At 41.8% G+C, this 14,980-nt stretch overlaps 1 protein-coding gene across 11 annotated transcripts in view; it reads left to right on the top strand.

Annotated features, from left to right (window-relative positions):
- Positions 1–14,980, top strand: part of fam110b (family with sequence similarity 110 member B) — a 216,556-nt gene that overhangs the window by 89,763 nt on the left and 111,813 nt on the right. For 2 of the 11 annotated variants that reach the window (XM_072571602.1, XM_072571599.1), the window contains exon 2: positions 7,309–7,387. The exons of the other annotated variants lie outside the window; for them this stretch is intronic. The gene's annotated coding sequence lies outside the window, so the exon portion shown is untranslated. The remainder of the gene's footprint in view (positions 1–7,308; positions 7,388–14,980) is intronic. 11 annotated transcript variants of the gene reach the window in all.

Genomic DNA, 14,980 nt, shown 5'->3' with positions numbered 1-14,980 from the left:
TCCCGGAGTGTCCTTCTCCTAAATTGTAATATGCCTTGCATATAGTTCCATTCCTGTGAAGGGATGATTAAATGCACAAAGAGAGTAAAAATACTTTTCCCAAAGAATATGCTTGTTTGTAATTCATCATGTGACAATTTTTCACATGTAAAGTGTTGAACAAGTTGTTGTTTTATGGTTGGTAAACTTTGAAGGAATTAACTGGTGGTAAGTGCCAGAAGAAACTGTTTGTTTTTGTAATCTTTTGTAAAACTGGAGCTAGATTTACAAAGAATTGGGAGGAAGGAAGGGCCATTTGGCCCATCAAGACTACTATGTCATTTAATATGACCATAGCTGCTCTTAGTTTTCAACTCCACCTTCCTGGCCATTCTTCGTATTCCTTGTTTCCTTCAGAGACCAAGAATCTATCTGTGCTAGTTTTCAGTCATTCAGTAATGTCATATCCAGAAGCCTCTGGGATAGAGGATTCCGTTGATTGCAATTCCCTGCTAAATGATCAATTCCTTATTTTAAGACCGTATCCCTGTACTTTGTACACTTTTCACTGTAATCATGTGTTCCTGAGTACTCAGTATTGAGTACATGTGAAAGTAAAATCTAATTCTAATTCTAGAAGTCCCATTCAACAGAAACAATGTTTTCTCTGTCTACCTTATCATGGGAATTGGTTTGCACTGCAGAGTGATGCCAGAAGCATGGGTTCAGCTCCTGCACTGGTAAAGGTTATCATGAAGGAACTGCTTTTTCAACCTGTCCCCTCATCTGAGGTCTCTAATTAAACCACCAGCAGTTGGTTGTCTCTCTTAGAGAGCAACCCTATAGTCCTCTGGGACTATGGCAACTTTACCTTTTACTATCCAACCAAACCCTTTCAGATCCACCTCTTGTTCTTCAAAACTGACTTTTTTTCTACAGGTTGGTGGTTGCAATAATATGTAATCAAAAAATCATGGTTTCCTCAATACTAATCAAGCTTTTAAAAACTACCACAGTATACAAATAATGTCACAGAATTACAAAAACATTGACCAAGGAAGTAATCTTAAATTGCAAAAGTACCTATAATCTCAATGGAAAATGAGCTTCTAACATTTGTCAATAGCCACCTTTCATACTTCACCAGCATCAAAACTATTTTGCTTCTTACAATTGAACATTTTGTTTATTGGTCTGTGAAATACTTCACACTAACCCTTCCAAATTGTTGACATTTTATCGAAAATAATATGCTGTGACATTCTAGTCTGTTTCTATTTTATACATGAGCAATTTGAATGGTGGTCTCATATACCAGATGGGTGGCTGACAACTAAAGTTCACTTGTTAGAAATGAAAGATGGCATATAAGCCAACTATATATAATATCCATCTATGCTACTCTCCTGCAAAGAAAAACAAGGTTTCACTTCATTTTAGTGTGTTTTCTTATTATAAAAAGAAAGCTAAAAAAATAGCTCAGTAGTAGAAATATCTACTCCACTCAACACATGATCTCAGTGCCGGATGTATTTCTACCAGTGTTACTGTTAGACATATTAAAAAAAATACATGTGCCCACTTTACCACAGAGCAGAATCCCAACATTGTTACAGTGCAGAAGGAGGCTATTCAGCCCATCCGCCTGCCTTGGCTTTTCAAATAAGTATCATTACCCAATGCCTATCTCTTGCATTATCGTCTTGCCCTTGCACCATGGACCGTCCACATCAAACTGTGGTGCTTCTGTGTTCATTAATCATTTGTGTACAGCCAGTTAAACCATATAGTGACAGTAGGATGTAATTTTTTTAAAATTTAAAAATAAGTCCTGCATAATTTTCCACTTTGTTGGGGGCAATCATTACTGGTCAAAAAAAGTGTCAGTCAAATTCTGAGTATTAATAGCAGAAACTGCAAGCTCTCAAGACCTTTCTAAATAACATCATCAGAGCTGCCAGTAGAGCAATATTTTCCCTGAGAATCAGCTGTTTCCACACTCGAGTGAATGCAGGACTCTTGAGGTTGAAACAGCTGAACTCGAAGAAAAAAAAGTTTGTTTAGTAGATCTGGCTCTGTGCTCAATGCAATATACACTGTTTATTTGCACAAGATAGAGCAACGTTTGCCAAACCTTCTCCACTGCGACCTGGCTGGAAAACTGTTGAGACCTCTTGGTGAGAGTGAGTGAGTTTTGGCCAGTTAGAATGGGACTACAGCATTGATAACTCAGTCAGAATTCCATGGCAGCAATTGTGCCTCAGAGCTCACAAATCCCCCCAACCACCCCACCTTGGAAAGCCTTGTGGTAGTAAAATGCTTTCTGTTACTGCTATTAATACTTAAGTGAGTTTTATCCTAAACTGAAATGTTGTGATTTTTTAAAATGCATTTTCAACACATGGATGTGATGGATGGCAGTTATATGAAGAGGGGAAGTCTCAGATACAGTCACATAGATGGGTTAACTCCAGGAAGGGTAAGAGAGGTAGGCATCTATGGCAGGAATCTTTTGTGGATATACCCATTTCAAACAGGTATGTTCTTTTGGAAAATGTAGGGGGTGATGGATTCTCAGGGGAACGTAGCACAAACAGCCAAATTTCTGATATTGAGACTGGATCTGATGCAACGAGGGGTACGTCAGCTTCCAAGAGATCAATTATGTTAGGGGATTCTGTAGTCAGAGATACAGACAGACGTTTCTGTGGCCAGCAGAGAAAAAGCAGAATGGTGTGTTGTTTCCCTGGTGCCATGATCAAGGATGTCTCAGAGAGGGTGCAGAATGTTCTCACGGGGGAGAGGGGCCAGCAGGAGGTCATTGTCCACTGGAACCAATGACATTGGAAGGGAAAAGGTTGAGACTCTGAAGGGAGATTACAGAGAGTTAGGCAGAAATTTAAAAAGGAGGTCCTCAAGGGTAGTAATATCTGCATTACTCCCAATGCTATGAGCTAGTGAGGGCAGGAATAGGAGAGAGCAGATGAATGCATGGCTGAGGAGCTGGTGTATGGGAGAAGGATTCACAATTTTGGATCATTCAAATCTCTTTTGGGGTAGAAGTGACCTGTACAAGAAAGACAGATTGCACCTAAATTGGAAGGGGACTAATATACTGGCAGGGAAATTTCTAGAACTGCTTGGGAGGATTTAAACTAGTAAAGTGAGGGTGAGGGGGGGGGGGGAAGGAGGGGGGGGGCGGAGGGGGGAGGTGGGACCCAGGGAGATAGTGAGGAAAGAGATCGATCTGAGATGGGTACAGCTGAGAACAGGAGTGAGTCAAACAGTCAGGGCCGGCAGGGACAAGGTAGGACGAATAAATTAAACTGCATTTATTTCAATGCAAGGAGCCTAACAAGGAAGGCAGATGAACTCAGGGCATGGTTAGGAACATGGGACTGGGATATCATAGCAATTACGGAAACATGGCTCAGGGATGGGCAGGACTGGCTTCTTAATGTTCCAGGATAGAAATGCTGCAGGAAGGATAGAAAGGGAGGCAAGAGAGGAGGGGGAGTGGCATTTTTGATAAGAGATAGCATTACAGCTGTGCTGAGGGAGGATATTCCCAGAAATACATCCAGGGAAGGGAGAAATAAGAAAGGGATGATCACCTTATTGGGATTGTATTATAGACTCCCAGTAGTCAGAGGGAAATTGAGAAACAAACTTGTAAGGAGATCTCAGCTATCTGTAAGAGTAACAGGGTAGTTATGGTAGGGGATTTTAACGTTCCAAACATTGACTGGGCCTGCCTTTGTGATAAAGGTTTAGATGGAGAGGAATTTGTTAAGTGTGTACAAGACAATTTTCTGATTCAGTGTGTGGATGTACCTACTAGAGAAGGTGCAAAACTTGACCTACCCTTGGGAAATAAGGCAGGGCAGGTGACTGAGGTGTCAGTGGGGGAGCACTTTGGGGCCAGCGACCATAACTCTATTCGTTTTAACATAGTGATGGAAAAGGATAGACCAGATCTAAAAGTTGAAGTTCTAAATTGGAGAAAGGCTAATTTTGACGGTATTAGGCAAGAACTTTCGAAAGCTGACTGGGGGCAGATGTTCGAAGATAAAGGGACGGCTGGAAAATGGGAAGCCTTCAGAAATGAGATAACAAGAATCCAGAGAAAGTACATTCCTGTCAGGGTGAAAGGGAAGGCTGGTAGGTATAGGGAATGCTGGATAACTAAAGAAATTGAGGGTTTGGTTAAGAAAAAGAAGGAAGCATATGTCAGGTATAGACAGGATAGATCGAGTGAATCCTTAGAAGAGTATAAAGGCAGTAGGAGTATACTTAAGAGGGAAATCAGGAGGGCAAAAAGGGGACATGAGATAACTTTGGCAAATAGAATTAAGGAGAATCCAAAGGGTTTTTACAAATATATTAAGGACAAAAGAATAACAAGGGAGAGAATATGCCCCCTCAAAGATCAGTAAGGCGGCCTTTGCGTGGAGCTACAGAAAATGGGGGAGATACTAAATGAATATTTTTCATCAGTATTTACTGTGGAAAAGGATATGGAAGATATAGACTGTAGGGAAATAGATGGTGACATCTTGCAAAATGTCCAGATTACAGAGGAGCAAGTGCTGGATGTCTTGAAACGGTTAAAAGTGGATAAATCCCCAGGACCTGATCAGGTGTATCCAAGAATTCTGTGGGAAGCTAAAGAAGTGATTGCTGGGCCTCTTGCTGAGATATTTGTATCATCGATAGTCACAGGTGAGGTGCCGGAAGATTGGAGGTTGGCTAATGTGGTGCCACTGTTTGGGAAAGGCAGTAAAGACAAGCCAGGGAACTATAGACCGGTGAGTCTGACCTCGGCGGTGGGCAAGTAAACCTCTGTCAGGGAGGGAATCCTGAGGGACAGGATGTACATGTATTTGAAAAGACAAGGATTGATTAGGGATAGTCAACATGGCTTTGTACATGGGAAATCATGTCTCACAAACTTGATTAAGTTTTTTGAAGAAGTAACGAAGAAGATTGATGAGGGCAGAGCAGTAGATGTGATCTAAATGGACTTCAGTAAGGCGTTCAAAAAGGTTCCCCATGGGAGACTGATTAGCAAGGTTAGATCTCATAGAATACAGTGAGAACTAGCCATTTGGATACATAACTGGCTCAAAGGTAGAAGATAGAGGGTGGTGTTGGAGGGTTGTTTTTCAGACTGGAGGCCTGTGACCAGTGGAGTGCCACAAGGATCTGTGCTGGGTCCTCTATTTTTTGTCATTTACATAAATGATTTGGATGCGAGCATAAGAGGTACAATTAGTAAGTTTGCAGATGACACTAAAATTGGAAGTGTAGTGGACAGTGAAGAGGGTTACCTCAGGTTACAACAGGATCTGGACCAGATGGGCCAATGGACTGAGAAGTAGAAGGTGGAGTTTAATTCAGATAAATGCGAGGTGCTGCATTTTGGGAAAGCAAATCTTAGCAGGACGTATACGCTTAATGGTAAGGTCCTAGGGAATGTTGCTGAACAAAGAGACCTTGGAGTGCAGGTTCATAGGTCTTTGAAAGTGGAGTCGCATGTAGATAGGATAGTGAAGAAGGCGTTTGGTATGCTTTCCTTTATTGGTCAGAGTATTGAGTACAGGAGTTGGGAGGTCATGTTGCGGCTGTACAGGACATTGTTTCAGGACGTTGCCAGGGTTGAAGGATCTGAGCTATAGGGAGAGGCTGAACAGGCTGGGGCTGTTTTCCCTGGGCATCGGAGTCTGAGGGGTGACCTTACAGAGGTTTACAAAATTATGAGGTCATGGATAGGATAAATAGGCAAAGTCTTTTCCCTGGGGTCAGAGAGTCCAGAACTAGAGGGCATAGGTTTAGGGTGAGAGGGGAAAGATATAAAAGAGACCTAAGGGGCAACTTTTTCACGCAGAGGGTGGTACGTGTATGGAATGAGCTGCCAGAGGAAGTGGTGGAATCTGATACAATTTCAACATTTAGGGGGCATTTGGATGGGTATATGAATAGGAAGGGTTTGGAGGGATATGGTCTGGGTGATGGCAAATGGGACTCGATTGGGTTGGGATATCTGGTCGGCATGGATGGGTTGGACCGAAGGGTCTGTTTCCGTGCTGTACATCTCTTTGATGATTGGTAATGTCAAGCTCATTGAGCCACTCACTATCATTCTGTTTTAAACCCTTCCTTCAAGCTCTTGGACAAGGTTATATAAGCACTAGAGAACATAACAATTGTTTGTGTATTTTGTTTTCTTTCCATTCCTAATCGTAGAACCTTTGCTCTTCATTTATCATGTAAACAATAAATTTTATTCAATAACATTCTTGGACTCTGTTTACTCTACAACTCCCATGTCCCATATTGAAATTCTGAATTAATTGCCTCAATGTCTAACTAACTCCCTTTGAGTTTTGTTACAAGAGATGGATTTTGACTGGAATCAATTCATACCCATGTCACAGCTTCTCTTATCTCCTTATGTAGCCAAATTTCCTTCAAGACAGAACCAATTTTTTTTCACAATTGAGGGCCTTCCTGGTTTGGTGCTTTCCTATTATGTCCTGAAGAAGCGTTACACCCGAAATGTTGATTTCTCCACCTCCTGATATTGCCTGGCTTGCTGTGTTCTTCCAGCCTCCTGCTTGTTTACCTTGGATTCCAACATCTGCATTTTATTTCTCTTCCTATTATTTTGGCAAGTTTATATTCTCAGTAAATTGAAAAAAAATACTCAATTCCTCATCTCAAACAGGATGTCATCTACCTCTTTCCTAGTTTGTATTCTGTATGTTGACTGGTTTTTCACATATAGAACTATATATTGTACCTTAGCAAAAGCATCATGTATGCTCGTTATTGCATTAATTTTTGTAAGTAATTTGCAATTAGCTGTTAAAATATTTTGTATTATTCTATCTTTGAGACAATACTTTGGCTTGACGAGCTGTATTTTGCCCTTTCTTTTCAGATGAGAGGATGAGACAGGTGGAAAGCTGTCTGCTCAAAGTCAAGAAAGTAAACAGCTTGTGAGGCTTTGGGGGTATATTTTTTCAAGTTGGAACAATAGAAACAGCCTGAATGGGTGGGAGTCAAACTCCCATTGAACCAGGAAGTTTTAGCTTTCAGTAGCAGTTGCTGGGGTCTTGAAGCTGGATTTCTCTCTCTATTACAACTACAAGCTGTAGAATTACAAATGAGGCATTCCATTTTACCGAACTTTCCTTTGTCAGAGGTGTGTTTATTGGGTGTGACAAGATTGAAATAGTTAATTAGTAGTTGTTAATATATCTATCATTTTGTTAAGTAAAATTTGTTCTGTCGGTGGATTGTTAATGTTTACTATGTTTCATGGAGGTTTCCTGAGATGACCTGCAGCTGCCAATATCTGGATACCGTGATGTGGAGGTTCTGGTGTTGGACTGTGGCAGACAAGGTAAAAAAATCACACAACACCAGGTTATAGTCCAACAGGTTTACTTGAAATCACAAGCTTTCAGAGCAATGAGCCTTCATCAGGTGAACTGAAAGAGGGCACACCCACACAGAGTTTATAGGCAGAGAGATCAAAGGATCACACAAATGGTGTAAGTGGAGTGAACAAACCTAAAATAGCTGATGGAGAAAGGAGATGAAAGTTTCAATTGATTAAGATGCAAATTCAAAATGTGTTACAAGTCACTGCCCCAAGATAATGAAAGGTTTTATCAGTGCCTGCCCTAACTTTCCATCTTCAATCAGACAGAGATTTAAAAGGTGACATCTGAGCTCAGAGACTGAATTGTAGGTGTGAGGCCTCATTCAGAATCTGTCTCTGAGCTTTAAATCCGGACGGTCTTGTTCCAAAAGCAGAAATTTGTAAAATGCCAGACTGACTGAGACTATAAATTGTGTGTATTTTGAACAAAATAGAATATATCTGCGAATGAGCCCACATCTTGGATGAAGTGATTCACTTGCTAGATTTATATATGTGCGTGTGTGCACTTGAGAGAGAGAGTGTCAGAGAGACATTTTTTATTCATTCATTTACAGAATGAGAGTTTCACTGGCTAGGCAGAATTTGTTGCCCGTCCCTAAATACCCAGGGAGCAGTTAAGAGTAATCACATTGTTGTGGGTCTGGAGTCACTGGCCGGACCAGGTAAGGACGGCAATTTCCTTCCCTAATTGGCATTATTGAACCAAACAGGTTTTTCCTGACAATCAGCAAGGGTTTCATGATTATCATTAATTTTCATTTCTAAATTATTATTAAATTAAAATTCTACCATCTGCCATGGTGGTTTTTAACAGTCCAGTGATAATATCACGAGGGAGGGAGGGAGGGATTGCACGCGGTTTGAGTGTCCGCGCCTGTGTGGACTGTGCGTATACTGGATTAGTGGTGCTGGAAGAGCACAGCAGTTCAGGCAGCATCCAACGAGCAGCAAAATCGACGTTTCGGGCAAAAGCCCTTCGTCAGGAATAAAGGCAGTGAGCCTGAAGCATGGAGAGATAAGCTAGAGGAGCAATGCTGTGCTCTTCCAGCACCACTAATCCAGTATTTGGTTTTCAGCATCTACAGTCATTGTTTTTACCTGGACTGTGTGTATGTTTGAGTGTGCGCGCCTGTGTGGACTGTGCGTATGTTTGAGTGTCTGCGCCTGTGTGGACTGTGCGTATGTTTGAGTGTGCGCGCCTGTGTGGACTGTGCGTATGTTTGAGAGCATGTGTGTGTCGGGTTTCGCGCATTTGTGGGGTTGTGCTAGTGTTTGAGAGTGCGCACGTATGTGTGGGGTTGTGCACACGTTTGAGAATGCGCTTGTGTATGCGGTTGTACGTGTGTTTGAGAGTGTGAACATGTTTGAGAGCGCACGTGTGTGTGGAGTTGTGCGTGCGATTGAGAGTGTGCGTGTGTTTGAGAGAGTGCATGTGTAGGATTGTGTGTGTGTGTGTGTGTCTGGGAGTGCAATAGATAAACGAAAATTGTACAAACTAACTTAATTCCTGTACCTCACACCCACTCACACTCACACTCTGAAAGCTTGTGATTTCAAGTAAACCTGTTGGACTATAGCTGGGTGTCGTGTGACTAGGTCTGCAGGATGTATCTTTGGTAGCGAATCTGATCAAATTGCATGAATTGGTTGTAGCAGCAGGTAAAGCAGCCACCATGCTGCCCCTCTGACACTCCATGGTGGGGTGTGGTGTGTGTCACCTGCAGGATGTACTGCAGAAAGTCACCAGGTATTCTTAGCACCTTCCAGACCTGTTGCCCCAACCCTGGAGGGACATGGGCACCACCTGCTGGGTTCCTCTCTGGGTCACTCACCATTCTGACTTAGAAATATATCATAAGAAATGTTACTTGTAGAAGGAGGACATTCAGCCCACCATGTCTGCCCCAATTCTGAGTGATAACTGATTTGAAAATGTTCCGTCAATGTGACTGGGACAAGATCCTGGAATTCACTCCCTTGACAGTGTTGCGGGTCAGCCTGCAGTGCACGGGCTACAGCCTATGATCTCCTCTGGCAGCTAGGGACAGCCCAGTCTGCAATGCCCATATCCCATGAGTGAAATTAAAAAAAACCCACCACCAATCCTTCTTGCTGGAATTAGTCTGAGCTACTAATACCCTATGGGAAAGGGTAGACCAGACTCAAGGGACTGAGTGGCCCACTCCTGTCCCTAAAACTTGTTTATTTGCAGCATAACATGCTTGTTGTTATACTCACTGCTCCTATTTCTGAATCTCAAGGTACAGTATGCTTTGCTGAGTTGGGACCTGCCATCTTCGCAGGAAAACACAATTAGACAACCCCCACCCCAACAAGTCTGTGGGCCATGCTCCCAGATCTTGAATTGTGTCACCTTCCTCTTGCTATCCCTTCTGCTGAAATGCATCACTTTATACTTGTCTGCACTAAATGGTGTTACCCTTGCTTTGTCCGTGCATCACTTTTAATCTACACCCTCTTGTTCCTGTTTCTTTTACACATGGGACCAGCTTCTCACTATCTATTCTTTCCAGCCCGCTCATTATTTTGAAAATCTCTATCGGACTCCTCTTAGCCAATTTTTCTCAATTCAATGACCTTTTTGGAATATTGGAGTTGTGTTAAAATTTACTTTGTGCCATCTCTATCTTCTTTAGATTACAGGAGTTGGGACATTATGTTGAGGTTGTACAGGACATTGTGAGGCCTCTTCTGGAATAGTGTGTCCAGTTGTGGTCACCCTGTTACAGGAAGGATCTGATTAAACTGGAGACGGTTGAGAAGAGATGAATCAGGATGTTGCTGGGAATGGAGGGTTTGATTTAAAGGATAAGCTGGGACTTTTTTTCACTGGAGCTTAGGAGGTTGAGGGGTGACATTCAAGAGTTATAAAATCATGAGGATTATAGATAGGTTGAATGACAGGTGTCTTTTCCCTAGGGTGGAGCGTTTCAAGATTAGGGAGCATATTTTTAAGGTGAGAGGGGAAACATTTAAAAAAAAGATTTGAGGAGCAACTTCTTGCACAGAGTGGTTCATGTGTAGAATGGGTGCGAGTGCAGTTACAACATTTAAAAGACATTTAGATATGTACATGAATAAGAAATGTTTGGATGTATATGTGCCAAATGCAGGCAAGTGGGTCTAGTTTAGTTTGGGAATATAGTCGGCATGGACTTGTTGGATTGAAGTTTCTGTTTCCATGCTGTATGACTGTACTTCAATAGAGTTACAGTTAAGCCGATTCTTTTCTTTATTATTTTGTCTGTATTTTAACTGTAGTATAAAAGTGAAGTGTGTCCTGCTTAATGTCCAGTAGTTTGACCAATCGAATTGCACCTGGATATTAAGCCTAGGCCCAAACGCTTTCTTATTTTAAAGCTATCTTCTTAATATACTTCAAGAGGGTTTGGTCTGGTTCATAACACGTTTTCTAAGGCTTGTCACATGCTTGAATCATAAACTGATTTACAGAATGTTTTGGCATTGCCTGTAATTTTGATCCTTTGAGCAAGCATGAATTATTAATGTGCTCATGATCAGCATAATGCGAACATCGTTTCATGTTGTCCCATGAATATAAAATGTCATAGAATCCTAGAGATTTACAGCACGGAATCAGACCCTTCAGTTCAACCTGTCCATGCAAACCAGATATCCCAACCCAATCTAGTCCCACCTGCCAGAGCCCGGCCCATATCCCTCCAAACCCTTCCTATTCATATACCCATCCAGATGGCTTTTAAATGTTGTAATTGTACCAACCTCCACCATATCCTCTGGCAACTCATTCCACACATGCATCACCCTCTGCATGAAAACGTTGCCCCATCCGAGGAGCAGGAAGAACTTATGCTCAAAACGTAGACTCTCCTGCTCCTCGGATTATTCCTGACCGGCTGTACTTTTTCAGCACCACACCTTTTGACTCTCACTTTCAGGGTACAATGGACCTGAACACCCAGATCTCCGTGTGCATCAGTTTTCCCCAGCACTTTTCCATTCATCATATAGTCCTCTCGAGAATTGGACCTTCCAAAATGTATCAACTCTGATTTGTCAAGATTAAACTCCATCTGCATTTCTCTGCCCAACTCTCTAATCTAACTATATTCTGCTGTGTTCTCTGACAGTCCCCTTCACTATCTGCTACTCCACCAATCTTAGTGTCATTTACAAACTTTCTAATAAGACCACCTATGCCTTTCCTCCAGATCATTTGTGTTTATCACAAGCAACAGTGGTCCCAGCACGATCCCTGTGGAACATCAATGGTCACTGTTCTCCATTTTGTGAACTCCCTTCCACTACCGTTTGTGTCCTGCTGCCAAGCCAGCTCTTTATCCATCTAGCTAGTACACCCTGGATCCCGTGCAACTTCACTTTCTCCATCAGCCTACCATGGGGAACCTTATCCAAAGCCTTACTGAAATCCATGTATATGACATCTATAGCCTTTCCCTCATCAATCAACTTCGTCACTTTCTCAAAGAGTTCTATTAAGTTGGTAAAACATGACCTTCCCCACACAAAGCCATGCTGCCTATCACTGATAAGCCCATTTTCTTCCAAATGGGGATAGATCCTATCCCTCAGTATCTTCTCCAGCAGCTTCCCTACCACTGACCTCAGGCTCACTGGTCAATAATTATCTGGATTATCCTTGCTACCCTTAAATAAGGGGACAACATTTGCAATTCTCCAATCCTCCAGGACCTCACCTGTGTTCAAAGATGCAACAAAGATATCTGTTAAGGCCCCAGCTATTTCCTCTCTCACTTCCCTCAGTAACTTGGGATAGATCCCATCCAGACCTGGGGACCTATCCACATTAATGTCGTTTAGAATACTCAAAACTTCCTCCTCCTAATGCTGACTTGACCTGAAGTAATCAGACATCTATCCCTAATTTCAACATCCGTCATGTGCCTCTCATCGGTGAAGACTGACGCAAAGTATTCATTAAGAATCTCACCCATTTTCTCTGTCTCCATGCATAACTTTCCTCCTTTGTCCTTGAGTGGGCCAGCCCTTTCCCTCGTAACCCTCTTGCTCCTTATATACGAATAAAAGACTTTGGAATTTTCCTTAACTGTGTTTGTAAAGATATTTCATGACCCCTTTTAGACCTCTTAATTCCTTGTTTCAGATTTGTATTTCTTTCCCAACATTCTTCCAAAGCTTTATCTGTTTTCAGTGACCTAGACCCTCTTCGCTAGTCTCGCAATTTCACCTGTCAATCATGGACCCTAATCTTGCCATTTCTATCCTTCACTTTCACAGAAGCATATCTGTCCTGCACTCTAAGCAGCCTCTCTTGACATGTGGGAGGCTTTTAAAATGTGAATTTACCTTCAAACAGCTGCTCGCAGTCTACATTCCCCAGCTCCTGCCGAATTTTGCTATAGGTGGCCTTCCCTCAATTTAACACTCTTCCCGAAGGACCACTCTCATCTTTGTCCATGGGTATTCTAAAACTTATGGAATTGTGATCACTATTTCCGAAGTAATCCCTTACTGAAACTTCAACCACTTGGCAGGGATTGTTCCCCAACGCGAGGTCTGGTATGGCCCCTCCCTAAGTTGGACTATTTATAAAACTGTTCTATAAAACCCTCCTGGATGCTTCTTACAAATTCTGCTCCATCTAAGCCTCTAACACTAAGTGGATCCCAATCAACGTTAGGAAAATTAAAATCTCCCATCACCACCACCCTGTTGCTCCTATGTCTTTCCATCATCTGTTTACATATTTGTACCTCTATCTCATGCTTGATGTTATATCTCGATGAAAAATCAGTTAAAAGTAAACAAAACTTGTTCTAAACTTTTGTTAAAAGTTAAAAATCACACAACCCCAGGTAATAGTCCAACAGGTTTAATTGGAAGCACTAGCTTTCAGAGCATCGCTCCTTCATCAGGTGGTTGTGGAGAACACAATTGTAAGACACAGAATTTACAGCAAAAGTTTACAGTGTGATGTAACTGAAATTATGCATTGAAATATACGTTGATTGTTTGTTGAGTCTTTCATCTGTTCAAATACCATATGTAAATCACAAAACATTTTCTTAAAAGTTACATTCTCAGGTTAACTGTAACAGTTGGTGTTAGCCAGACAGTATGCTGAAGGTGTTAGCCCCCTGTGTTCCCTGTCTGTGCCATAATGTTTAGACTGATTCTAATCTAAAAAATGAGATAAGAGTTTTACATGAATTCATACAGTTTTTGAGCCAAGTACAATGTAACTCTGCAAGTACAAATTCACCCTACAAGCATATATGTATATGTGTGCATGTGGGTCTTTGGGCCTTTGTGTGTGTGTGTGTGTGTGTGTGTGTGTGTGTGTGTGTGTGTGTGTGTGTGTGTGTGTGTGTGTGTGTGTGTGTGTGTGTCTGTCTGTCTGTCTGTCTGGGATGGGGAGTTGTGAGTGTGAGAGAGAATGTATATGTGTGAGTATAGAGTGTCTAAGTCTGTGTGTGTGTGCGTGCGTGTTTGTGTGTCCGGGGTGTTAAAAGCAAAATACTGCAGATGCTGGAAATCCGAAATAAAAGCAGGAAGTATTGGGGAAACTCAGCAATACGATTTGTAAACTTTTAACTTTGCCTCTCTCGCTCCACAGATACTGCCAGACCTGCTGATTTATCTAGAACTTCCTGTTTTTATCTTTTCTAAAATTTTGTTCATTCTTGCATTGCTTTTTGAAATTGCAGGTTTTTCTGTACTTTGGTAATGCAAAAGAAAAAGAAATTCTTTTTGGTCTTTTTGGGCAGTTGACAAGTTTCATTGTTTACTGTTGCACTGAAAATATTCTGGGATGACCATACACTGCCAACACTATAGAATAACTTTTTAACAGTGGGGAATATTGCAGTGAAAGTGTGACTATTTTGATGCTGAAATCCATCTTATTCCTTCCTTGTTCACTTCTTGGAAAGCACATATGAGGTAGTTCATAGGTGCTCAAACTCCTACTCTGACCTGCTTCCCGGCAAACCAGTATAATCCTCTTAAGGTCAACTAATTAATCTGATTTGGAGATGCCGATGTTGGACTGGGGTGTATAAAGTTAAAAATCACACAACACTAGGTTATAGTCCAACAAGTTTAATTGGAAGCACTAGCTTTCGGAGCGCCCAGACACACACGCACTCCTACAGACACACACAGTCCCACACTCTCACATGCACCCCCTCACAGACTTAGATACTCTACACTCACATACACACACATATACACTCTTTCTCACACTCTCAACCCCCACCCCAGACAGACGGGCAGACACACACAAACCCATGTGCACACATATACATATACGTTTGTGGGGTGAATTTGTACTTGCAGAGTTACATTGTACTTTGCTCAAAAACTGCATGAGTTCATGTAAGACTGTGTTAACTCACTTTTTAAGATCAGAGTTAGCATTTCAATGGGGTCACTCGACCTGAAATGTTAATTCTGATTTCTCTCCACAGATGCTGCCAGACCTGCTAAGCTTGTCCAGCATTTTCCATTTTTGATTCTGATTTACAACATTTGCAGTTCTTT

The sequence above is a fragment of the Chiloscyllium punctatum genome, chromosome 5 (assembly GCF_047496795.1).
Source record: "Chiloscyllium punctatum isolate Juve2018m chromosome 5, sChiPun1.3, whole genome shotgun sequence".
Lineage (NCBI taxonomy): Eukaryota > Metazoa > Chordata > Chondrichthyes > Orectolobiformes > Hemiscylliidae > Chiloscyllium > Chiloscyllium punctatum.
This window is presented reverse-complemented; position numbering and strand designations above follow the sequence as displayed.